General features: G+C 38.5%; 1 long non-coding RNA gene across 1 annotated transcript; it reads left to right on the plus strand.

The window, feature by feature from the left end:
• The first annotated feature begins 18,037 nt into the window (after positions 1–18,037).
• On the plus strand, positions 18,038–19,118 carry LOC122000124. Its single transcript, XR_006116957.1, has 3 exons — positions 18,038–18,642; positions 18,718–18,859; positions 19,061–19,118. It is a non-coding gene; the product is annotated as an uncharacterized LOC122000124 (long non-coding RNA).
• Positions 19,119–22,177: the final 3,059 nt, after the last annotated feature.

The raw sequence follows: 22,177 nt of genomic DNA on the forward strand, positions 1-22,177 counted from the left end.
TCGGCCATGAAGGAAAATAAAAGAAAAAAAAAAGAAAGAAACCTAGGAAATGCTATACATAATGAGAAGAAATGAAATTATGTTATGTAACATGCCATGATATGTTATAGCATAGGAAATGCTATACATAATGAGAAGAAATGAAATTATGTTACGTAATATGCCATGATATGTTATAGCATAGGAAATGCTATACATAATGAGAAGAAATGAAATTATGTTATGTAATATGCTATGATATGTTATAGCATAGGAAATGCTATACATAATGAGAAGAAATGAAATTATGTTATGTAACATGCCATGATATGTTATAGCATAGGAAATGCTATACATAATGAGAAGAAATGAAATTATGTTACGTAACATGCCATGATATGTTATAGCATAGGAAATGCTATACATAATGAGAAGAAATGAAATTATATTATGTAATATGCCATGATATGTTATAGCATAGGAAATGCTATACATAATGAAAAGAAATGAAAAAGGAAATGCATGAAAGATTGTTAGGGACATGATATGATAGTTATGCATGATAAGTTATTTTTGTATGGTTTGTACCAAGGGTGGGCTCCGTAAACGCCCCGGGGTCGATGGAGTAAGACTCGGGCCTCGTCAGTAATGGGCCTCTGAGTGCCCTAGGTCGATGGAGTAAGACTCGGGCCTCGTCAGTAATGGGCCTCTGAATGCCCTAGGTCGATGGAGTAAGACTCGGGCCTAGTATGTATGCATGGTAGGGTTCAAGACTTGCTACCTTGGACCTACCTATGAAGCGCGCGCATTATGTATGTGGTACAAACCGGGATCCCCTCTAATGATGATATTAATTTCAAGTACTTATAAGTATAAGTTTTCAAATTCATGATGCATTGCCTACATATGTGCTTGAATTATCTGATGATTAGATATAATGTCATGTGATATTATGATATGAATATGAATATGATACCCTTGTATGTCGTATGCTTATGATACCTCGCATGATATTGATATGCAATGATATGAATTCGGTTTTAGTGAGTAGGAAAGGAACTTACTGAGCCATGAGTGCTCATAGCTTACTTTCCTTGTACCGCAGATATGGGGGACGGATATTCGGAACGACGGAGCAGCAGGAGGAGCAGATAGTGATGTGTGTGGTGGTGGCTCGGCAAGAACGATTCGGACAAATTAATATTTTTAGTTATATGATCAATATATGCACATTCGAACTAATCAGAATATGTGATATCATGCTTATTTAAATAAAAGGAATGATTTAAAATTTTTCGCTGTTATAGTATAACTAAAGCATGTACGTAAGTAGTATAAGATCGTAGCGCCGCCCGTGGGTAAGAAGGGTGGGCGTTACAGGATAGGACTATTTGTAAAACCTCGAACTCATGGTTACTCTAATGATGTCCAAGTGACTCATCATAACCCAAAAGTTTATCCAGAAAATGTCTATTTGTTGAACTCAAAGCTAAACCTGAATCTAACACAAAATTAAACCAAACCCTAAAATTGCACCTAATTCATCTCACAAAATTATAGAATTCCCGGATTGAAAACGTAGATCAGGTGAGATGATTAAGAACTCAATCAAAATTAAATTAAATTAAATTAACCTTAAAAGTTAAAAAAAATATTTTAAAAACTTATTTTAAAATCTTTAAAAATATTTTTTAAAAATTATTTTAAAAACTCTTTTAAAAACTTTAAAAATCTTTTTAAAAAATTATTTTAAAAACTTCTTTTAAAAACTTTAAAAATATTTTTAAAAAATTATTTTAAAAACTCTTTTAAAAACTATAAAAATATTTTTAAAAATTATTTAAAAAAAAACCTCTTTTAAAAACTTTAAATTTTTTTTTAAAAAATTATTTTAAAAACTTTTTAAAAAATTATTTTAAAAACTCTTTTAAACTTTAAAAATAATTTTAAAAATTATTTAAAATAAATTCTTTTAAAAACTTTAAAACTCTTTTTAAAAATTCTTTTAAAAAGTTTAAATATTCTTTTAAAAAATTTAAAAATCTTTTTAAAAATTCTTTTAAAAACCTTAAAAATCTTTTTAAAAATTCTTTTATAAAATTTAAAAATTCTTTTAAAAACTTTAAAAATTATTTTTAAAAAATTTTAAAAACTTTAAAAATATTTTAAAAAATTCTTTTAAAAACTTTAAAAATCCTTTTAAAAACTTCTTCTAAAAACTTTAAAAATTCTTTTAAAAAAAACATCAAATTTTTTTTTTAAAGAAAAAAAACTTTAAAAATTCTTTAAAAAAATAAAAAAAAATAAAAATGAGATAAAAAACCAGGTGCGGGCATCCCTGGTATTCCCTTCCGGGGTGCCCGAAAGGGACTCCAAGCACCCCGCCCCAACTAACCCCGGGCGCTCGGGAACGGTCCGGGCGCCCGGAGCCCCCTATATATAGGGGGGTAGGGGCACCCTCACCTTTTGCACCTCCTCCTCTTCACTCTTGTCAAGGCTCTTTCTGAGCTTTACCGCGAGAGTGATCTAAATTAAAATTTTCTTCCATTCTGTGGTTATTACGTTGTTGCGAATCGACCGAGGTCGTCATCTTTAAAACTTTAGTCATGATGCCTCGGTAACTCTCTTTTTCCTCCTAAGTTTCTTTAAATATTTCACTGATTACTTGCTTAAGTATGGTTTTTTAAATAATGTAGAAAACGCTCTAGATCTGGTGCTGGACCCTCGACTGCTAGTATTGACCCTAGGTTCCCTACTAACGAACTTAGGATTAACTTTGAGTCGACTATTTATGTGCCTATTAGGACTAAGTGCCTAGATAGAGAGTTTTTCTTATGTTTATATGTTCCAGTTGTAGAGGTTATTAGCCACTATAACTTACAGAACCTTGTTTACTATACCAGTTCAGTAAACATAGATTTATGTGCTGAATTTTATAATAACTTGGTTAGGGTAGATGATCTCACTTATGTCACTAGGGTAGCTGGTATGGATATTACATTTTCTCCTACCACTATTCAGGACTTCTTAGGGTTACGACCATCTACGTGTCATTTTCAGTACTACCCTCCTAGGGATCTACCATTTGGTGATCTCTACTCACACATTACTCTGGATACGATTTACTCGTATTTTTTCGGAGGGGAGCGTGTACCCACGGTGACCATGTTTAGGTCAGTAGGCCTTCGAGTTCATGATTATGAACTCTATAGGATTTTAGTGTTCTGCATCTTACCACTATCCACTCGCGACATAGCGATGATGCGTCTATTGGTTGCAATGCTGAATATCATACCGGTTCCCCTGTACAAAAATTTTGTACAAGTCCTGAACCTTTACTAACAACCTATTGTGTTCTTTAGAAATTAAATTAGGAATCGCAAACGGAACTTAACATTATTGATTCCAAATTTAACTTATCTGTTCTTAGTAGTTTAAACTTGGATCACAAACGATGCTTAACATTATTGATCCAAATCCACCCATGTTACAAATTCAATTAAATATTAATTTCTAAAATTGGCTTCCAGGACTGAATGAATAAGTATTAGACCTTCTTGGGTATGAGATCCACCACCGCATAGACAAACCCTTTTAAAGAAATTTAATATTTAATTTCCTTATATAACTCTAGGTTTAACCAAAAGGAACAATCGAATCACAAATTTGAAAAAAAAAACACAAACTCGAATCACAAATTTAAAACCTAGAATCATATGCCTCTTGTGTTTGGTATTTCAAAAACTATACAAAGAAAACTAGTATGATGCGGAAAACAATTGCTAGTTATACCTTTCTTTGTAAGCAACACCCTCTTGATCTTCTATCGTATTCCTCTTCTTATCTCGGACATTGTGTGGGCAACGATCTACCGAGATGAGAATCCACCAAGCCTCCTTCTTCCTTCCACCAAGTTTTGTCCAATCACCTTTCTCAAAGAGAGAGCAATTCTCGGCCACCAACCAAGCTCTAAGGGATGCAAGAGTAAAGGCTCCTTTCTCTCCTTCTTCTCCTAGCAAGAACCGGCCACTACAAGAACTCCAAGAAGGGGATGCATCGGCCACTAAAGAAGAAGAGAAAAGAAGAAGAAGAGAATAGGGTTGGCCACACACCAAGGAAGAGAGGAGAAACTATAGAAGATATGTTGTGAGGTGAGACACCTCTACCCCCTCTTTTATATTCCTTGGTCTTGGCATATAAGGAAATTTAATTATAATTAAAATTCCCTTATTCTCCTTGTCATTTGTTAATAAGGAAAATTTAATTAAAAATTCCTTTTAACCCATGCTATGGTCGGCCACATCACATGCTCCAAATAAGGCAAGTTTTAAACACAAAATTAAAACTTCCTTATTTGTTTCCGGAAATTTTTTAAAAATAAAAATTTATCTAATAATATTTTCCTTCATGGTTGGTTATAAAAAGAAATTTTATAAATTAAAATCTCTCTATTAAAACATGTGGATGATTTCCAAAAAGGAAAGTTATATTTGAAATTAAAATCTTCACTCAATCTACAAATAAGGAAAGATATCAAATCTTTTCTTAATCTTTTGTAAAAACTATAATAGGAAAGATTTAATTTTAAAACTCTCTTTTATATCATCAAGATAGTTACAAAAAAGGAAAGTTTTATCAAAAAATTAAAAACTTCCTTTTAACTACAAATAAGGAAAGATATAAAACCTTTCACTTAATCTTTTGTAGAAAACTATAAAAGGAAAGATTTAAATTTTAAACTCTCTTTTAAAACCATGGTATTCACATAAGAAAAGATTAAAAAAAAATAAAAACCTTTTTAATTTTACATGGCCGGCCACACCAAGCTTGGGTTCCAAGCTAGGGTCGGCCACTTATACTTGGCTCAACCAATGGCTTGGCCGACCCAAGCTTGGACTCCAAGCTTGCTTGGCTGGCCACCTAATGGTTGGGTAAGAAGGTGGGTATAGGTGGGTATAACACTTTATAAATAAGAGGCTATGATAGGGACCGAGAGGAGAAATTGGTTTTGGTCTCCCGATGAAATTAAGCTTCCCGTGTTCGTCCCGAACACCCAACTTATTTTCATCAATAATAATTCATACCACTAAAGAATTATTATTGAACTACCGCACCAATCCCAAATTATATTTTGGGCTTCTTCTTATCATGAGTGTGTTAATCTCTCCGTGTTTAAGATATCGAATGCCCACTAATTAAATGAGTTACTAACAACTCACTTAATTAATATCTAGCTCCAAGAGTAGTACCACTCAACCTTATTGTCATGTCGGACTAAGTCCACCTGCAGGGTTTACATGACCATCCTTATGAGCTCCTCTTGGGGATATTATCAACCTAGATCCTAAGACACAGTTTCCTTCTATAATCAACAACACACACTATAAATAATATCATTTTCCAACTTATCGGGCCTCTTGATTTATCGAGCTAAATCTCACCCTTTGATAAGTCAAAGAAATAAATACTAAGTACACATGCTTGTTACTATATCGGGAGTAAGAGCACACACTTCCATAATAACAAAGGTCTTGTTCTTTTATTAAGTCAGTATAAAAGAACTTACCTTAAATGGTCTTGCTCAATACACTCAGAGTGTACTAGTGTAATTTATCAATCAAGATAAACTAATACCTAATTACACTATGACTATTCCAATGGTTTGTTCCTTTCCATCTCAGTTGTCAGCTACTATTTATAATTTATTAGGAATTGATAACATTATCTTTTGTGTGTGACACCACACACTATGTTATCTACAATATAAATTAATTGAATACCTATACTTAACTTATAAATGTAGATATTTGACCAATATGATTCTTATTTCTAAGTAAATGTTTATACAAAAAGCTAGGCTTTTAGTATACATTCCAATAATCTTCCACTTATACTAAAAGACTATGCTGCCATATACCCTGCTATACATCTGATTCCCAACCCTTCAACATGCCCATCAAAAGATCTTACCTTAAGGGTCTTAGTTAAAGGATCTCCTAGGTTATCACCTGATGCAATCTAGGCGGCAACAACTTCTCCTCGTTATACGATCTCTCGTATTGGGTGGTACTTGCGCTCTATTATGTTTACTTGCCTTATGGACTTATGGTTTCTTCGAGTTTGCTACTGCACCACTATTATTACAATATATTGTAATAATTTTTGGGCAAACTAGAAATCATGTCTAAGTCCATCATGAAGTTTTTGAGCCATATAACTTCTATGGCTACCTCAGAGGCTGCCACATATTCAACTTCTATGGTGGAGTCCGAAAAACTTCTATTCTTAACACTCCTCCATTGTTATGGCTTTACCTCCTAAAGTAAATACAAAACCCCGAGGTCGACTTACTATTGTCCCTAGCTGATTGGAAGTCAAAATTCGTGTAACCCACAGGGATCAACTCATCTGTCTTGAAAACTAGCATATAATCTCTAGTCCTTCTCAGGTACTTTAATATATGCTTTATGACAGTCCAGTGTCCCAGTCTTGGGTTACTTTAGTATCTGCTAACCATGCTCACAACAAAACAGATATCTGGTCTCGTTCACAACATAGCATACATTAGGCTTCCTACAGCTGAAGCATATGGAACTGCCTTCTATCTCTTTTGATGTCTTCGGAGACATCTCTTTAGATAAAGCTACTCCATCTCTAAAAGGTAGAAAACCTTTCTTGCATGCTAAAACGAGCTAGGATTATCTCGATATATAAAACTCGGGATAAGCACAACATTCTTTTCTTGTGATCCCTTATTACTTTGATAGCAAGAAAATGTACGCATTCTCCTAAGTCCTTTATATTGAATTTCTTGGACAACCATACCCTTATTTCTGACAACACTTTGATATTATTTCCAACTACTAAAAATGTCATCTACGTATAGTACAAGAAATACCACCACGTTTCCATCACACTTCTTGTATACACAAGACTCATCCGGACACTGAATAAATCCATAGGTATGGATTACTTCATTAATCTGGATGTTTCAAGACCTTGAAGCTTTGCTTCAGTCCATAGAATGATTAAGCTTTTATACAAGATGCTCTTTGCCCTTTGCAATGAACCCCTTTGGCTGCTTCATATGAATGCTTTCTTCAAGACTTCCTTTATGGAAAGCTATCTTGACATCCACTTTCCATATCTTATAATCCATATGAGCAGCAATAGATAAAAGAATCCGGATAGACTTAAGCATGGCTACCGGTGAAAAAGGTTTCCTTATAATCGATACCCTTTTTCCAACAAGCCTTGCTTTGAAAGTTTCCACCTACCCGTCTGTCCTTCTTTTTCTATTGTAGGCGTAATGGTTTTTACACCATTTTGTGGTTCCACAAGCTCCCAGAATTTATTAGAATATATAGATTCTATTTCAGAGTTCATTGCTTTTTACCAAGATATTACATCTTTATCTTGAAGTGTTTCGTCATATGTCCGGGGATTAGGTTCATGTTTACCAGGGATCAAGTCCGAAGACTCTCCCAAAAACATGGATCTTTCAGGTTGCCTCACAACCCTCCCACTATGACGAAGTGCTGTCTGTGGTTGTGTATCATTTGTGATACATGTTGTAGTTTCTTATGATATTTCATCTTGTACTGTTGGCACTAAGTTAGGCGTGTCCTCTCTTATTTCTTCTATAACAATTTTACTCATGGGCTTGTGGTCCATTATATAATCTTCCTCTAAAAATTAAGCATTTGGTGCTAACAATGATCTTCTGATTTTTAGAATTATAAAACAAACCACCTTTCGTTCCTTTGGGATATCCTACAAACAAACAAATTTCTGTTCGTGATTCCAACTTGTCAGTGTCTCCCTTCAGCACATGTGCTGGACTACCCCAAATTCGAATGTGTCTTAAACTAGGTTTATGCTCATTCCATAATTTTGTGGGAGTAGAAGGTACTGATTTAGAGGGTACCAAGTTCAGAATGTGCGTTGCCGTTTCCAGAGCATATCCCCAAAATGAATTTGGTAATTCAGAATAACTCATCATCAATCTAACCATTTCCATAGGAGTCCTATTCCTTCGTTCTACCACACCTTTCTATTGGGGTGTACCAGGTGCAGATAATTGGGATTGAATCCCCGCCTCTGATAAGTAATTCCTAAACTCTCCAAAAAGGTATTCACCACCACAGATCAGATCATAATGTCTTGATACTTTTACTATGACGTTTCTCCACATCAGCTTTATACTCTTTGAACTTATCAAAGTATTCAGACTTATGGCGCATCAAGTAAATGTATCCGTATCTCGAATAATCGTCTATAAAAGAGACAAAATATTCGTAACCACCTCTTTGGGTGGATAGACATAGGACCACATAAATCAGAATGAACCAGTTCTAACGCATCTTTGGCTCTATACCCCTTGGCCTTAAAAGGTCTCTTGGTCATTTTACCTTCCAAGCAAGATTCGCAAGTTGGAATGTTTTCCAACACTAATGAACCCAAGAGTCCATCGACTATGAGCCTTTGAATCCTACTCAAGTTAATATGACCAAGCCTTAGATGCCAAAGATATGTTTGGTTCATTTCCGAAGGTTCCTTTCTCTTATTAGAATTAGAAGATGTGTTATTAATTTTCATTTGTTGCTTTGTGGGAGAAATTGGATTTAAAGTATACAAATTGCCTACTAATGTACCAGAACAGATAATACCCCTATTCTTCTTGATAACTACTTTGTCATCAAAAGAAACAAAATATCCATCCACAAACAATTTAGAAACTAAAATTAAATTCTTTCTAAAAGTTGGTATATAAAGACAATTTCTCAAAACCAAACTTCTATTCCTATCAAATAATAAGTAGACATCTCCCACTGCAACAACCGCCACCTTTGTAGTATTGCCCATGTAGACAGTTATCTCTCCTTCATACAGTCGACGGGTTTCTTAGAACCCCTGCAATGTATTGCAGATATGATCAGTGGCTCCTGTATCTACACACCAGGTGCTGGTAGATAACACCGCTAAACATGTTTCAACTACTAGAGAATAAGATATACCTTTATTGTTTTAATTCCTACGAGAACAGTCTGCCTTCCAATGTCCAGTCTGCTTGTAGATGAAGCACTTGCTCTTTGGCTTCTTCACTCCAGCTTTAGGTCTAGTACCTAGAGATCTCTTCTTTGCTGAGCCAGCCTGTTTCTTCTTCTTCTTGCTTTTCGACTTAGAAGTAGAAACATTTTTAGGAAAGTGAATCTGAGAACTATGACAAAATATACCTTTTGCTGCCTATTGTTCTGTCAGAAATTCTGCCAACATATACTCCCTTTTGTTCATGTTATAGTTTAGGCGAAATTGCTCAAAACTTCTGGGTAGCATTTGGAGAATAATATCAACCTGGGTTTACCCACCGATTTCAGCTCCAAGGATCTGTATTTTGTTCAGATAAGCCATCATCTTGAGGATATGATCCCTTACGGGTGTCCCCTCTGACATGGTGGTTGTCATTAACTTTCTCATTGCCTCTTGCCTAGCAACCTGATTCTGGTGTCCGAAGAGTTCTTTGAGATTGTTCATCATGTCATAAGTAGTTGGTAAATCCTGATGTTGATGTTGCAACACATTTGACATTGAAGCCAAAATGTAACACTGCGCCATCTCATCTACCTTTACCCATTTCTTATGATCCTCAATCTCCTCTTCACTAGAATCACTATTAGGCACATTAGGACAGACCTCCATCATTACAAACTTATTGTAACGACCCGCCTTCTACTAACTAAGCTATAAGGCTGATCGTCACATTATGCTGTGTTAATGCTATTCCTTGACCTTTATTAAATCTAGGTGAGGAAGCGGTACTAATCAAAATTTTGCTAAACTATTGTCATTTCTTTATTCTACATGTGCTAAGGGTGCAATCTAAGCTGTTCATGACATATATTACATCCCCCAATGGTCAAGGAACTTAACTAAGGGTTTCTAGCTAATATCAGGCCTCCCAATCGATCCACAGATCGATTGGAATAGTCGGATCGATCCAGTGATCGATTCAACCGGCTACTGTATGCGGGTCATAGGTTGGATCGATCCAGCACGCTACTGTGCCCGGGACGATAATTTGGATCGATCGGCTGATCGATCCAGGCTGGTCAATCGATCCATTGATCGATCCCAGAGCTCTCTGTTCGCGACAGAATTGGCTGGATCGATCGGCTGATCGATCCAGAAGCCTACTGTTCGCGGAACAGATTGCCCAATCGATCAGCTGATCGATTGGAAACCCCCAATCGATCCACCGATCGATTGAAGTTTCTGATTTTGCAGCTAAACTCTGATTTCAGCACTGTTTCGTGCCTCAATCACAATACAAGTTCTAAAATGATTAATAAACACTCTAACATCATAAAACTAGTGTTCTAAGCATAATAAAGTGCATGGTTAACTAATTCGTAGCAATGAACATACTAAAGTGCAAATGATAAAATACTGAAAAGTTCTAATGTTTAAACAAAGCTTGCTAAGGTTCCCTAAGATCTTCTTTCCAAGTTCCTGCCCACACACATCTTTGCAGCATTGTCCTCCAGCCTCCACTAGTCCATCTTCCCTTTACCTTTATCTGCAGTATAAGGAAAAGGAAGTATCTATAAGCTTTCGCTTAGTAAGAAACCATCTACCTCACTAAAACATGCATACGATGCATTTATGCTTTTAAAAAATATGCTATCAAACATATGATGAACTTGTCAAAGCATGGCATACTGAAATCACTGAACATGAACACTAAAGCATGGCATACAAAGCAAATCATAAACTATCATGAGTATCAATAAGAAAGAACTGAACTGAAACATAGTTGAGTTAAACTGAAGCTGAACTAGAACTGATTTAGAATATAATCACATGACTAATTGTGAGTTTGGAAAAACTAATATCATAATAGATTAAAATACATAATCATGCTGCTAATGGGCCCGGCAACTGTACATGCTATGCGCACATCCTTAACTAGACCCGGGGTTGCAAATCCCGAGTTTAGTAAGGTTTACTAGGTTATCTAAACCTAGGGACCGACTATGGGAGCCCAGCTCAATGGATATCTAATCCTGTACAGTGCCCCTACTGAAAATAAAATACTGAATCATAGCTAACTAATTTATCTTGCTTTTACTAGGTTATTTGAACCTAGAACTAGGTTATCTAAACCTAGAGGCGACTGTGGGAGCCCACCCATCGGACATCTAGTCCTGTAAAAGCTAAATCAAGACTACATAAACTATAAAATGCTTCTATTGCATTTATCTAAGCTGCTAAAATGCCTAAGTTGCATTCTTCTGTGCTAAATCATTGAATCGAACACTTAGTATGCGCTAAATCGCATTCTTTGTGTCGATAGTCTACATATTACTAAACTAATACATGGAATTCACACGGAAGCTACTTATACTGCAGGTGAGGGGTTTCTTACCTCCTACTCGAAGTTTCTTACGATTCAAATCGCTAGTTTTCCCGGAAGAACGATCTCCTCGACGATCCTCCTACGTCTACGTGCTCTTCTGCCGAAGGGGAGCGTCCTCGTCTCGAATTCGTCGCCGGAAAGTGCCCTTGGGCCGAACCTTAGCCTTCCTTGTGGTTGGCGCCGAAAGGAGGAGAGGAGAAGTGGGCGACGGAATTAGGTTGGGGTGGAGAAAAGCTACGATCCAAGAAAATAACTCTTCACTTAATTATTTCCTATTTATATTAAGTGATAATTCCGGCCCAACTCCAACTTAAATAAAATTGTTTCCCTTTCCTTTCAGCACGGCCCTGCTGGGTTCACCTGGTTACTAAGGTGCACCATAAGTCATAGGACCCAATAGGTCTCGGGTTCAATTCCCGCCTAGGCTATTTTCGTTTTCTATTTATTTTTGCTACTTTCGCTACTCTAAAAATTCTGTAAAAATATCCTAAAATTCCAGAAAAATCATAGAATATTTCTAAAATAGTTTTGAGAATTTTCGAGCGTTACAATTATAGCCTTCAGTAATTAGGACAATGTCCAGGTTTCTTTTCCAATCTATGTAATTAGGACCAGTAAGTTTGTTCTCTTTTAGTATAATGGCCAGTGGGTTGAAAGTCATCCTAAGAATCACAAAATAAACTTTGGTTAAGACTCTAAATTTAAAATAATATTGATTCCTCAAACAATACTATTTAAATTTACCAACACCTCAAAACACCGTGAATTTTGCATGCCACGATAGTGTGGATGTATACAAAATCAAACATTTGTAAGAGGAGGTTTTACCCATTAATTTTATTCTTGTCAACCTAAATTTATGACAAATAAAATTAATAGTCGATTTTTCCTTCAGTCATACAAATAATAGCAGTGACTCTGATGGAGAGGATACTATTAATTGTGCCTAAGTGTATACCATTACTTGATACTTAGTCCATTAAATAGGATTGTGTCCCTTCAGATGGAGAAGATCACACGCTCCTAAATAATTTCCTATAACCATCCATAAAGGAAAGTTTGATCTAGTGATCTGCAAACAAACTCATCCGATGGGGAGGGAGGCACTCAGAGCCAACATACAAATTTGTCGCATCACTTACAAACTAGTAATGGAGACCGTGGAATTTATTTACTAATCCCTCTCCTACTTAGTTATTCAAGGTGAGGAATTTTAACTATGCAAGCATACATCACACACATCACAGTAAATAAAAGCAATAAATATGAAAATTAATTTTCCAACTATTATGACCTTTTCCATCACTGCCCTCTGTGTGGTACCAACCCTAGCTGTTGCCTTCTTTAGCCACCGCAATCGGGTCTAGTCGCCGCATCTATCTTGCTTCCTTTTCTGCTGCGCCTCTGGTCGATAAATAGTACCACGCCTTGCAAGGATACGATTTGTGATAAAAATAAAATTTTACATATATCGATCCTATATTCCACAAAGGAATGTACATGTAATCTAGATCAAAACAAAAATGTAAAATCCTAATAACTAATACAGCTCTTGCTGTATTTAATATTACAATCATGCACACACAATAAAATGCCCTTGACATGTCCAAGGGTCCAATCACACACAATATCTATAAGCCATAATAGTTGGAGCCTGCAACCATAAAGTTAGCACATCCTACTATTATCCTGCTTAAATTAGGTATGACATGTGCATAATTAAACTGAAAACCAAACACACAGATGCAAATCCTAGCTCTGATACCAATTGCTGGTTGCTATGCAGAATATCATACTGGTTCCCATGTACAAAAATTTTAAACAAGTCCTGAACCTTTACTAACAACCTATTGTGTTCTTTAGAAATTAAATTAGGAATCACAAACGGAACTTAACATTATTGATTCCAAATTTAACTTATCTATTCTTAGTGGTTTAAACTTGGATCGCAAACGATGCTTAACATTATTGATCCAAATCCACCCATGTTATAAATTTAATTAAATATTAATTTCTAAAATTGGCTTCCAGGACTGCATGGCAAGGCACTAGACCTTCTTGGGTATAGGATCATCCACCACCACCTATACATAGCCTTTTAAAGATATTTAATATTTAATTTCCATGTATAACCCTAGGTTTAACCAAAAGGAACAATCGAATCATAAATTCGAAAAACAAAAAAAAACACAAACTTGAATCACAAATTCGAAACCTAGAATCATATCCCTCTTGTGTTTGGTATTTCAAAAACTATACAAAGAAAATTAGTATTATGCGGAAAACAATTACTAGTTATACCTTTCTTTGTAAGCAACAACCTCTTGATCTTCTTTCATATTCCTCTTCTTATCTTGGATGTTGTGTGGGCAACGATCTACCGAGATGAGAATCCACCAAGCCTCCTTCTTCCTTCCACCAAGTTTCGGCCAATCACCTTTCTCAAATAGATAGCAATTCTCGGCCACCAACCAACCTCCAAGGGATGCAAGAGCAAAGCCTCCTTTCTCTCCTTCTTCTCCTAGCAAGAATCGGCCACCACAAGAACTCCAAGAAGGGGATGCACCGGTCACTAAAGAAGAAGAGAAAAGAAGAAGAAGAGAATAGGGCCAGCCACACACCAAGGAAGAGAGGAGAAACTATAGGATATGTTGTGAGGTGAGGCACCTCTACCCCCTCTTCTATATTCCTTGGTCTTGGCATATAAGGAAATTTAATTATAATTAAAATTCCCTTATTCTCCTTGCCATTTATTAATAAGGAAAATTTAATTAAAAATTCCTTTTAACCCATGCTCCAAATAAGGCATGTTTTAAACACAAAATTAAAACTTCCTTATTTGTTTTCGGATTTTTTTTTAAAAATAAAAATTTCTCTAATAATATTTCCCTTCATGGTTGGCTATAAAAAGAAATTTTATAAATTAAAATCTCTCTATTATAACATGTGGATGATTTTCAAAATAGAAAGTTATCTTTAAAATTAAAATCTTCCACTCAATCTACAAATAAGGAAATATATCAAATCTTTTCTTAATCTTTTGTAGAAACTATAATAGGAAAGATTTAATTTTAAAACTTTCTTTTATATCATTGATATGGGTTAGGTTTAGTAGGTCCCCGGTGAGAAGGAGAAAGGAAATAGCAGAATTAAGCAAGCGCTAATATCGGCCGGGAAATACCTTAAGAAGGATAGACCAGTATTGGCTGGTATATATCTTAAGAAAGTAGGCTAATGTCGGCCGAATAATACCTTGAGACGGATAAACCAATATCGGCCAGTATATATCTTAAGAAAGTATGCTAATGTCGGTCGGATAATACCTTGAGAAGGATAGACCAATATCGGCCAGTATATATCTTAAGAAAGAAGGCTAATGTCGGCCGGATAATACCTTGAGAAGGATAGCCCAATATCGACCGGTATATACCTTAAGAAAGTAGGCTAATGTCGGCCAGATAATACCTTGAGAAGGATAGGCCAATATTGGCCGGTATATACCTTAAGAGAGTAGTCTAATATCGTCCGGGTTGTGCCTTGAGAAGGATAGACCAGTATCGACCGGTATATATCTTAAGAAAGTAGGCTAATGTCAGTCGGATAATACCTTGAGAAGGATAGACCAATATCGACCGGTATATACCTTAAGAAAGTAGGCTAATGTCGGCCGGATTATACCTTGAGAAGGATAGGTCAATATCGGCCAGTATATACCTTAAGAAAGTAAGCTAATATCGTCCAGGATATACCTTGAGAAGGATAAACCAATATCGGCAGGGATAATATCTTAAGAAAAGTAGGCCAATATTGGCAGGGTTTAAGCGTTTAAGATAGATAATTTAAGATTGTCTAAATTAAGACATCTGGATGTGAAAAGATATAAGGCATTACAAGATCTATAATATATTATTAGATGATTAGGATGTATGTTGAACAATAGTAGTAACTCGCTCGGGCATAACTTAGGTTCAATTCCGTCCAATACAAATCGTAGTATAAGATCGAACTATTTGTAACATAATAAAAACAGGGTAAGCAGGTATGGACAATAAATATATCTCCATATAGCTTATAAGACAGGGCGAGAACAAATATTTCAAGAATATTCATAAATAGCTTAATGAAGATATCTGTAGTATGTGATTGTATAACAGGTTTACTAATTTGACGGGAAGAATGTTTCTAGACTCTTCTACAAGCACTAGGCGACAAAGAAGGTATATTTGGGGTACAAAAAAGATTCCTTAAAAGTTATTTTCTACAAGTACATGGCTTACGTCATCTTATAACAAACTGTAACAAACCGGGGTCCACTTCATGACTATGGAGGTTATATGAAGTGGTATAAAAAGGGGAATCCTCTCCATTGGCTAGGTATGCTCACGCTCACCACACTCATAACTATCCATTACAAACCCTAATTTCAATCACTGTTCATCTTCTTCCTTCCACACTAAGAGAGATCACTGACTTGAGCGTCGGAGGGCCTAACCAGAGATTCCCACCCCGGTCTTAGGTCTCTGACGATAGTGTTGGTTGGTCTCTTGTGCGCAGGAAGTCGTCGGAGCTCTAGATCTTGGTATTTTTCACAGGATCCTTCCTTCTGTCCTTGGGTCTTTGCACAAGGAGGTGTTCTATGACATTATTCTTCTAGATCCGCTTTGGTTTGTTGGTGCGGGAAGTATCCGACGATCGAACCCAAGTTTTGATAATGGCTAAGGGTTCAAAGTTAAGTCTTGTGTTGATCTAACATTCTGAATGAGATTGCAGAAAAGTCCTAAGTGTACTTAGGCAAAAGCCCTAACTGTGGTTAGGCAAGGTGAAAACCCTAGGGGGTGGTAACCCTATGTCATAGGGGGTGGTAACCCTATACGGAAAGTCTTGGTGGGTCGAGTGCTTCAGGCAAAAGTCCTAGGGGGGTAACCCTAGGTGGAAAGTCCTGGTGTCGCGAACCAGGTGAAAGACACCAGCCGGGAAGCGGAAGTCCAGCAGAAAGTCCGGAAGCATCGAGCACCGAGCAAAACTCCAGTCGATCTGGAGGATCGCACTGGCATCAGGTAAATCTCCTGAGTGGAGTAGGTGAGGATGCGTTTCCCGTAGAGGGAACAGTAGGCATCGAGTCGACCTAGGGTTTCCGGTTGGAAATTCGAAGTCAGACCCGGACAGTCCGGAGACTGTCATTATATTCTGTTATCATATTTACTGTTGTTTTGTGCTAACTTTGTTTTGCAGGGTATGTGTTTGGGACTAACTCTTTTGCAGGACCAAAGGAGCACAAGTTAACCTTGGATGAACAGTGTCCGAGGCGCCTCCATGGAGCTTGGAGGCGCCTCGGGTGTGAGCCAGGAAAAGCTAGCGCAGCAGACTGGAGGCGCCTTGAATGAAGCTCAAGGCGCCTTGGACCGAAGGCTGAAGGCGCCTTGGAGAGGCTAAAGGTGCCTTGAGCCAGATAGAGTTCGACCAGGTCTGTGCTGATCCACACGTGCGACGCGCCAGCATGGAGGCGCCTTGAATGACTTTCAAGGCGCCTTGAACACCCTTTATAAGGGGGTTTCAACTAGCAGCTCAGAACAACGAATTCCAAGCAATCCTTTTGATACAAGTTGCTTACGAGACGATCCCGAAGTGCTGAGACTTGACGCCGACAACCCGGAACTCTGCATCTACTATTTCTCTTGTTGTTGGTAAATTTAACAGCTTTTTATTGTACTTAATTTGTAACACATTTCCGAAATATAGTTTTTTCCCAACGTAAATGCTCAAAGAGCATGGGCCTTCGAGTAGGAGTCGCTACAGGTTCCGAACGAAGTAAATCTCCTGTGTCTGTGTGTTTGTTTTTATTCCGCTGCATTTATTTACTCGATTGTTTTAACTCCGATAGTTTTACGAATCGAACGAAATAGCCACGAGCGCTATTCACCCCCCCTCTAGCGCGCCTCGATCTAACAATTGGTATCAGAGCGGGGTCATTTTGAATCGGTGCAACCACCATTCAAAACATTTTTTCGTGGTATTTTCAGATTTTTCGGAGTCAATTAGAATTTAGCCTTATAGTTATACTCTAATTCTTTTCTTGAATCATTTTTTGCTCAAAGTTGGTGCAACACCACTCGAGTCCATTTTCTTTTAAATACTTCCCGCACTACTAATCCAGGACCAAGTCCTGGAATTTTCCTGTTGTTTATTTTTTTTCTTAGTTGATCTAAAATGGCCCAACAAGAGGGTTATAGCACTGTCCGTCCCCCGCTCTTCACCGGAGAGGACTTTGGTTACTGGAAGGGCAGAATGGAGAACTTCCTGAAGATCCAGTTCGAGACGTGGATGATCGTCAAGACTGGTTTGGATCTGCCAACTGATAAAGACGACAATCCTATACCCTGCGAGGATTGGGAACCTGCATTAATCAAGAAGGTGGAGGCAAATGCCAGAGCAACGTGTACCCTCCAGTGCGGACTAACAAAGGAGGAACTAAACTGCGTCGGTCCATTCTCAAGTGTAAAATACCGGAAAATAGGAAATATTAATAAGGGAATTTTTTCAGAATTTTTGGAAATTTTTCGGGAATTTTTCGGAGCTCGTATGGACGAGTTAACGAGGATAAGATTTGGGATCCGGGAAAGCCTATTTAGGCTACCCATTTAAGTGAGAAATTGTTTATTTTATAAATTCCTTTTTCCTTATTCTTTTTTTTATTTTCCCCGCTGATTCCTTTCTCCCTGCCGAACTCGCGCCGACGCCAAGCTTCTCCCGAGCCCTAACCGAGCGGTTCCTTCTCCCTCTCCGCGTACAAAACCTCCCAGCCAAGGGCTTCGCCTTCTTCTTCCTTCCCGAGCGCGCACGCCCTTCTCTTCATCTTCTGCCGACGACCTCTGTGCCCTAGCTTCTCCGCCGTCTGTCGCCGTCGAACGGAGAAGTGTCGATTCCTCTCAGCCATCTCTTTGCCCTAACCAGCGCCGCAGCAAACCGCCGTTGCCTCCCTTGCCCCTATTGCGCCTTTTGGTCGCCACAGCCGACGCCGACGGACTAGGGCAACGCTGTGCCCTAGATTTGCAGCGCCGCCATCCCATTCTGCTCTAGCCATCATCGACACTGCTCTCCTGCAGTGTCCTTCGCTCGCCACTGCCCTTGTGATCTAGCGTAGTCGTGAGTGCCAGCAACCACCTTGTTAACGGCTTGAGTTTCTGGCATTAGGGCTTCCAGTGGCAGCTTTGTTCGGTTTTTGGTCATTTCAGGCAGTAAAGGAAGAGGTAAAGTGCTCAAGTTATTATGGAAATTTGGTTGTGGTTTGGAAGTTGATTTCTTGATCTTTTTGATCCGAACAGTGAAGAATTCCAGCAGCCAACAACCCTTAACGGCAGCCCTCATTCCAGCATTCCTTTGTTCCAGCAGCAATCAACCTAAATGGGGCAGTAACTCTTCAATTCCAGCATCTTCTTGTTCTTGAATAAAGCTGTGGAACTTGAGGTAGGGTTTAGGGTTGTGGTCTTCGTTGTAGATGATTTCTAGTTGTGTTAGCAAAAGTTGTTAACTTAAGTTTAGAAATAAATCTAAAGGTGTAATTAGGGTTAATGAAGCTAACCCTAGTTGGTCAATGGATTAGAATTTAGTTTGGCTAATGGTTGTATGATAAATTAGCTAAACTAGACATTTTGTTTGATACCGCAGGACTTTGACGCGAAACGAGTATCTCGGAGTCGGTATTGGACCTTTCTTTTATCGGAGGCGGGTACTTTTGACTTATTGTCTTTGATATGCTTAGTAATGAAATAATATGTTGCATTAATTGTGTTTCCTATTTGTTTCGGTTAATCACTGCCCAACACATGTTACCTGTTTGATTGATTGTTTGATTTCATTTCGTATTGATCTTGTACCGATCTATCATGCTCATGGGTAGTGATATAACCATGTTTTACCATGTCAGGACCTAGGTTTGATACCTTATTTGATCAGTATACCTTGATATGATTTATTCACTATGGTGCCCATTGTTATATGTCCAGAGGTTGGTTTAGTATATTACCATGCTTAGTGACATGCACCATTTGCATGATCGCATGCTGTGCGATAGATTGCTCCATTATTGTCGAGCACTTTGCCAGTTTTCATCACTGTTCGGTGCTCCGTTGTGACGCTCATGGGTAGCGTGACACAGCGTGGTAGCACGTCAGTTTGACTCTTCCGGTGCTCCGTTGATCCGCTCAGGGGTAGTGTGACGCAGCGTGTAGCACGTTAGAGATTCCTCCCCGTCACAGTGTACCGGGAGTTGAGAGCATTGCGCTCCCCCATTTATGATTTGGGGTAGGAGCACTCCGACAAATCCCGTCCACTCGATCACTCATCGGGAGTAGTGTTGAGTGCACGGTTGTCACTCTACCCACTCGGTCCCATTGTTGTTGTGAGTCGGTGACTGGCCGTGGGTGACCATGACATCGCATCATACGCATGATGCATTTATTGTTTGTGTTTGTGTTTGTTGCACTTATATGCTGCACATTGCTTGGATACCTTGATTGACATGCATACAGGTCTTCTATACCTTTCGGACTGTTTGTCCTTTTACCGGGTCCTGGTTAGTACAGATTTCTCTCCTGTCTTCTTCGGTTTGTAGTTACCTTTATCTTTATCAGATACGCATGATTAGTGCTAGGTGTTATTTCTTTACTTTGCATATCAATTGCTGAGTGTTGGACTCACCCCGCCTCCATTGTTGTTATTTGTCAGGAGGGAGTTCCAGTTGCTAGTCCCCTGCAGACCTCCAGCTATTTGCTATCGTTTGTATTGTTTTTGATTCTCACTTGACTATATTTGGATTTGGATGTTGAATACTTAGATATTATATAGTTTGTCTCGTTGATGGATTTGTTTTCGTTTTTATACTACTACATGCCTGTCTGGACGGCAGAAGAGGTAAGAAAAATCGGATTTGGGCTTTACGAGTGTAGTTGAGTAGGGTTGTTTTCGAGTCAGAGTATTACTATGTTGTTTATTTTATCTAAACTGCGTGGTGATTGGTTTTATTTACTGTTATTATTCCAGCCGCCTGTGGCTGAGGTATTTATGTATGTAGAAAGTTTCAGATTGTCCGTCGTACAGGGGAGATGCTGCCGAAATTTCTTCGGACAGGGACTCCTCTGGGGCGTGACAATTTAGGGATTTACAGATGGTATCAGAGCGACCTTGCGACCGTGAGTGCGCCTGTGGTAGGATCACCCAGGGCACCACCTAGCGAGGGAGATTCTGGGATTTGTTTGTGGTGTGATTTGTGGTTACACAACGAGGACGTTGTGTCTTTAAGTGGGGGTGATTGTAATACCCCGGTTCTGAGATTCTGGTTAAATATGACTTAAAAGGTTAGATGGTACTATCCATATCATCAAGGTGCACCTTCCTTTTCGGAAGCCCAAACTTAAGAACTCCAAAGTTAAGCGTGCTTGGCTTGGAGAAATCTGAGGATGGGTGACCTCCTGGGAAGTTTTCCAGGGTGCGTGCGAGTGAGGACAAAGCACGCTGAAAGGACCTCCGGTGGTCTGTGGAGCTAGTCATCAACCCGATGGGCAATTCAGGTAGCGTTCCTGGTTCGGTTCGGGTGGGGCCCGCCCGGGCCGGGGCGTTACATCAAGTGCCAAGGAGCTATGGGAGAAGCTGATCGAGCTTCACGAAGGGACCTCCGATACCAAGGTAAGTAAAAGAGATCTTTTACTTAATAAATTATATAATATGAAAATGTAGGAAGGTGAGACGGCAAGTTTATTGCACGTAAGAATTCAAGACATCCTCAATTCTCTCCACGAAATCGAGCAAAAGATAGAGAATTAGGACGTCATAAGGTACGCATTAAACTCGTTTCCGAGGAGTTCATTGTGGGCATCAATGGTAGATGCCTATAAAGTCTCCAAGGATTTATCTTCAATAAACTTAGATGAATTATTCTGTGATTTTGAATTACATGAGCAGACTAATGCACAGCCATCCGAGAAGAGGGTTGCTTTGGTTGCAGGTACCAGTCGAACGCGCGAACTGAGATCACGACGAAGAACTGAACCAGAGTCAGAAGAAGAACCCGACTCAGATGATGAAGATGAAGAACTAGCAACCGAACTCATGAACCTTGTGAAGAAACTCTACAAGAAGAAGAAAGGCTTCAACAAGAAGGATCTAAAGAAGGCAGTCCAATCCAAGGAGGCCCAACCATGTTCTAAGGTAAAGTTCGAAGTGATATGCTACGGGTGCAACCAGAAGGGGCACATCAAGGCCAACTGCCCTAATCAAAAGGATGCAAAGAAGCAAAGAAGGAAGAAGGCCTTAAAGGCAACATGGGATGAATCTTCCTCAGAAGACGACGACGACGAACTCGATCAGACGAGTTTACTTGCGCTGATGGCCCAGGACCAGATCGACGAATCCGAGAGCGAGATCGAGTCAGAGGCCGAGTCCGAGCGAAGCCACGGATCCGTATCCGTTTCCGAGGGGCCCGATCCCTCTGTAAGTATCCCTCGACTTAATAACTTAGTCAATTATTTATTATGCAAATTAGCTAAGTCGAATCTTAGAATTAAGTCACTTCTAAAGGAAGTAGCTATCCTTAAAGAAGTGACTGACTCCAAATCTTTGACTGAACCAGTTCAGACTGGAAACTCAATTCAAGTTCAAAAACCTGAAGAAGAGAACTCCAGTCTGAAAACTCAAGTCAAGGATCTGGAGAAAACACTAGAACGGTTTTCTTTAGGTTTCAAGAATCTTGACCTAATTCTTGGGACACAAAGAGCCGTTTACAATAGA

Source organism: Zingiber officinale, chromosome 7A (genome assembly GCF_018446385.1).
Source record: "Zingiber officinale cultivar Zhangliang chromosome 7A, Zo_v1.1, whole genome shotgun sequence".
In the NCBI taxonomy this organism is placed as follows: domain Eukaryota; kingdom Viridiplantae; phylum Streptophyta; class Magnoliopsida; order Zingiberales; family Zingiberaceae; genus Zingiber; species Zingiber officinale.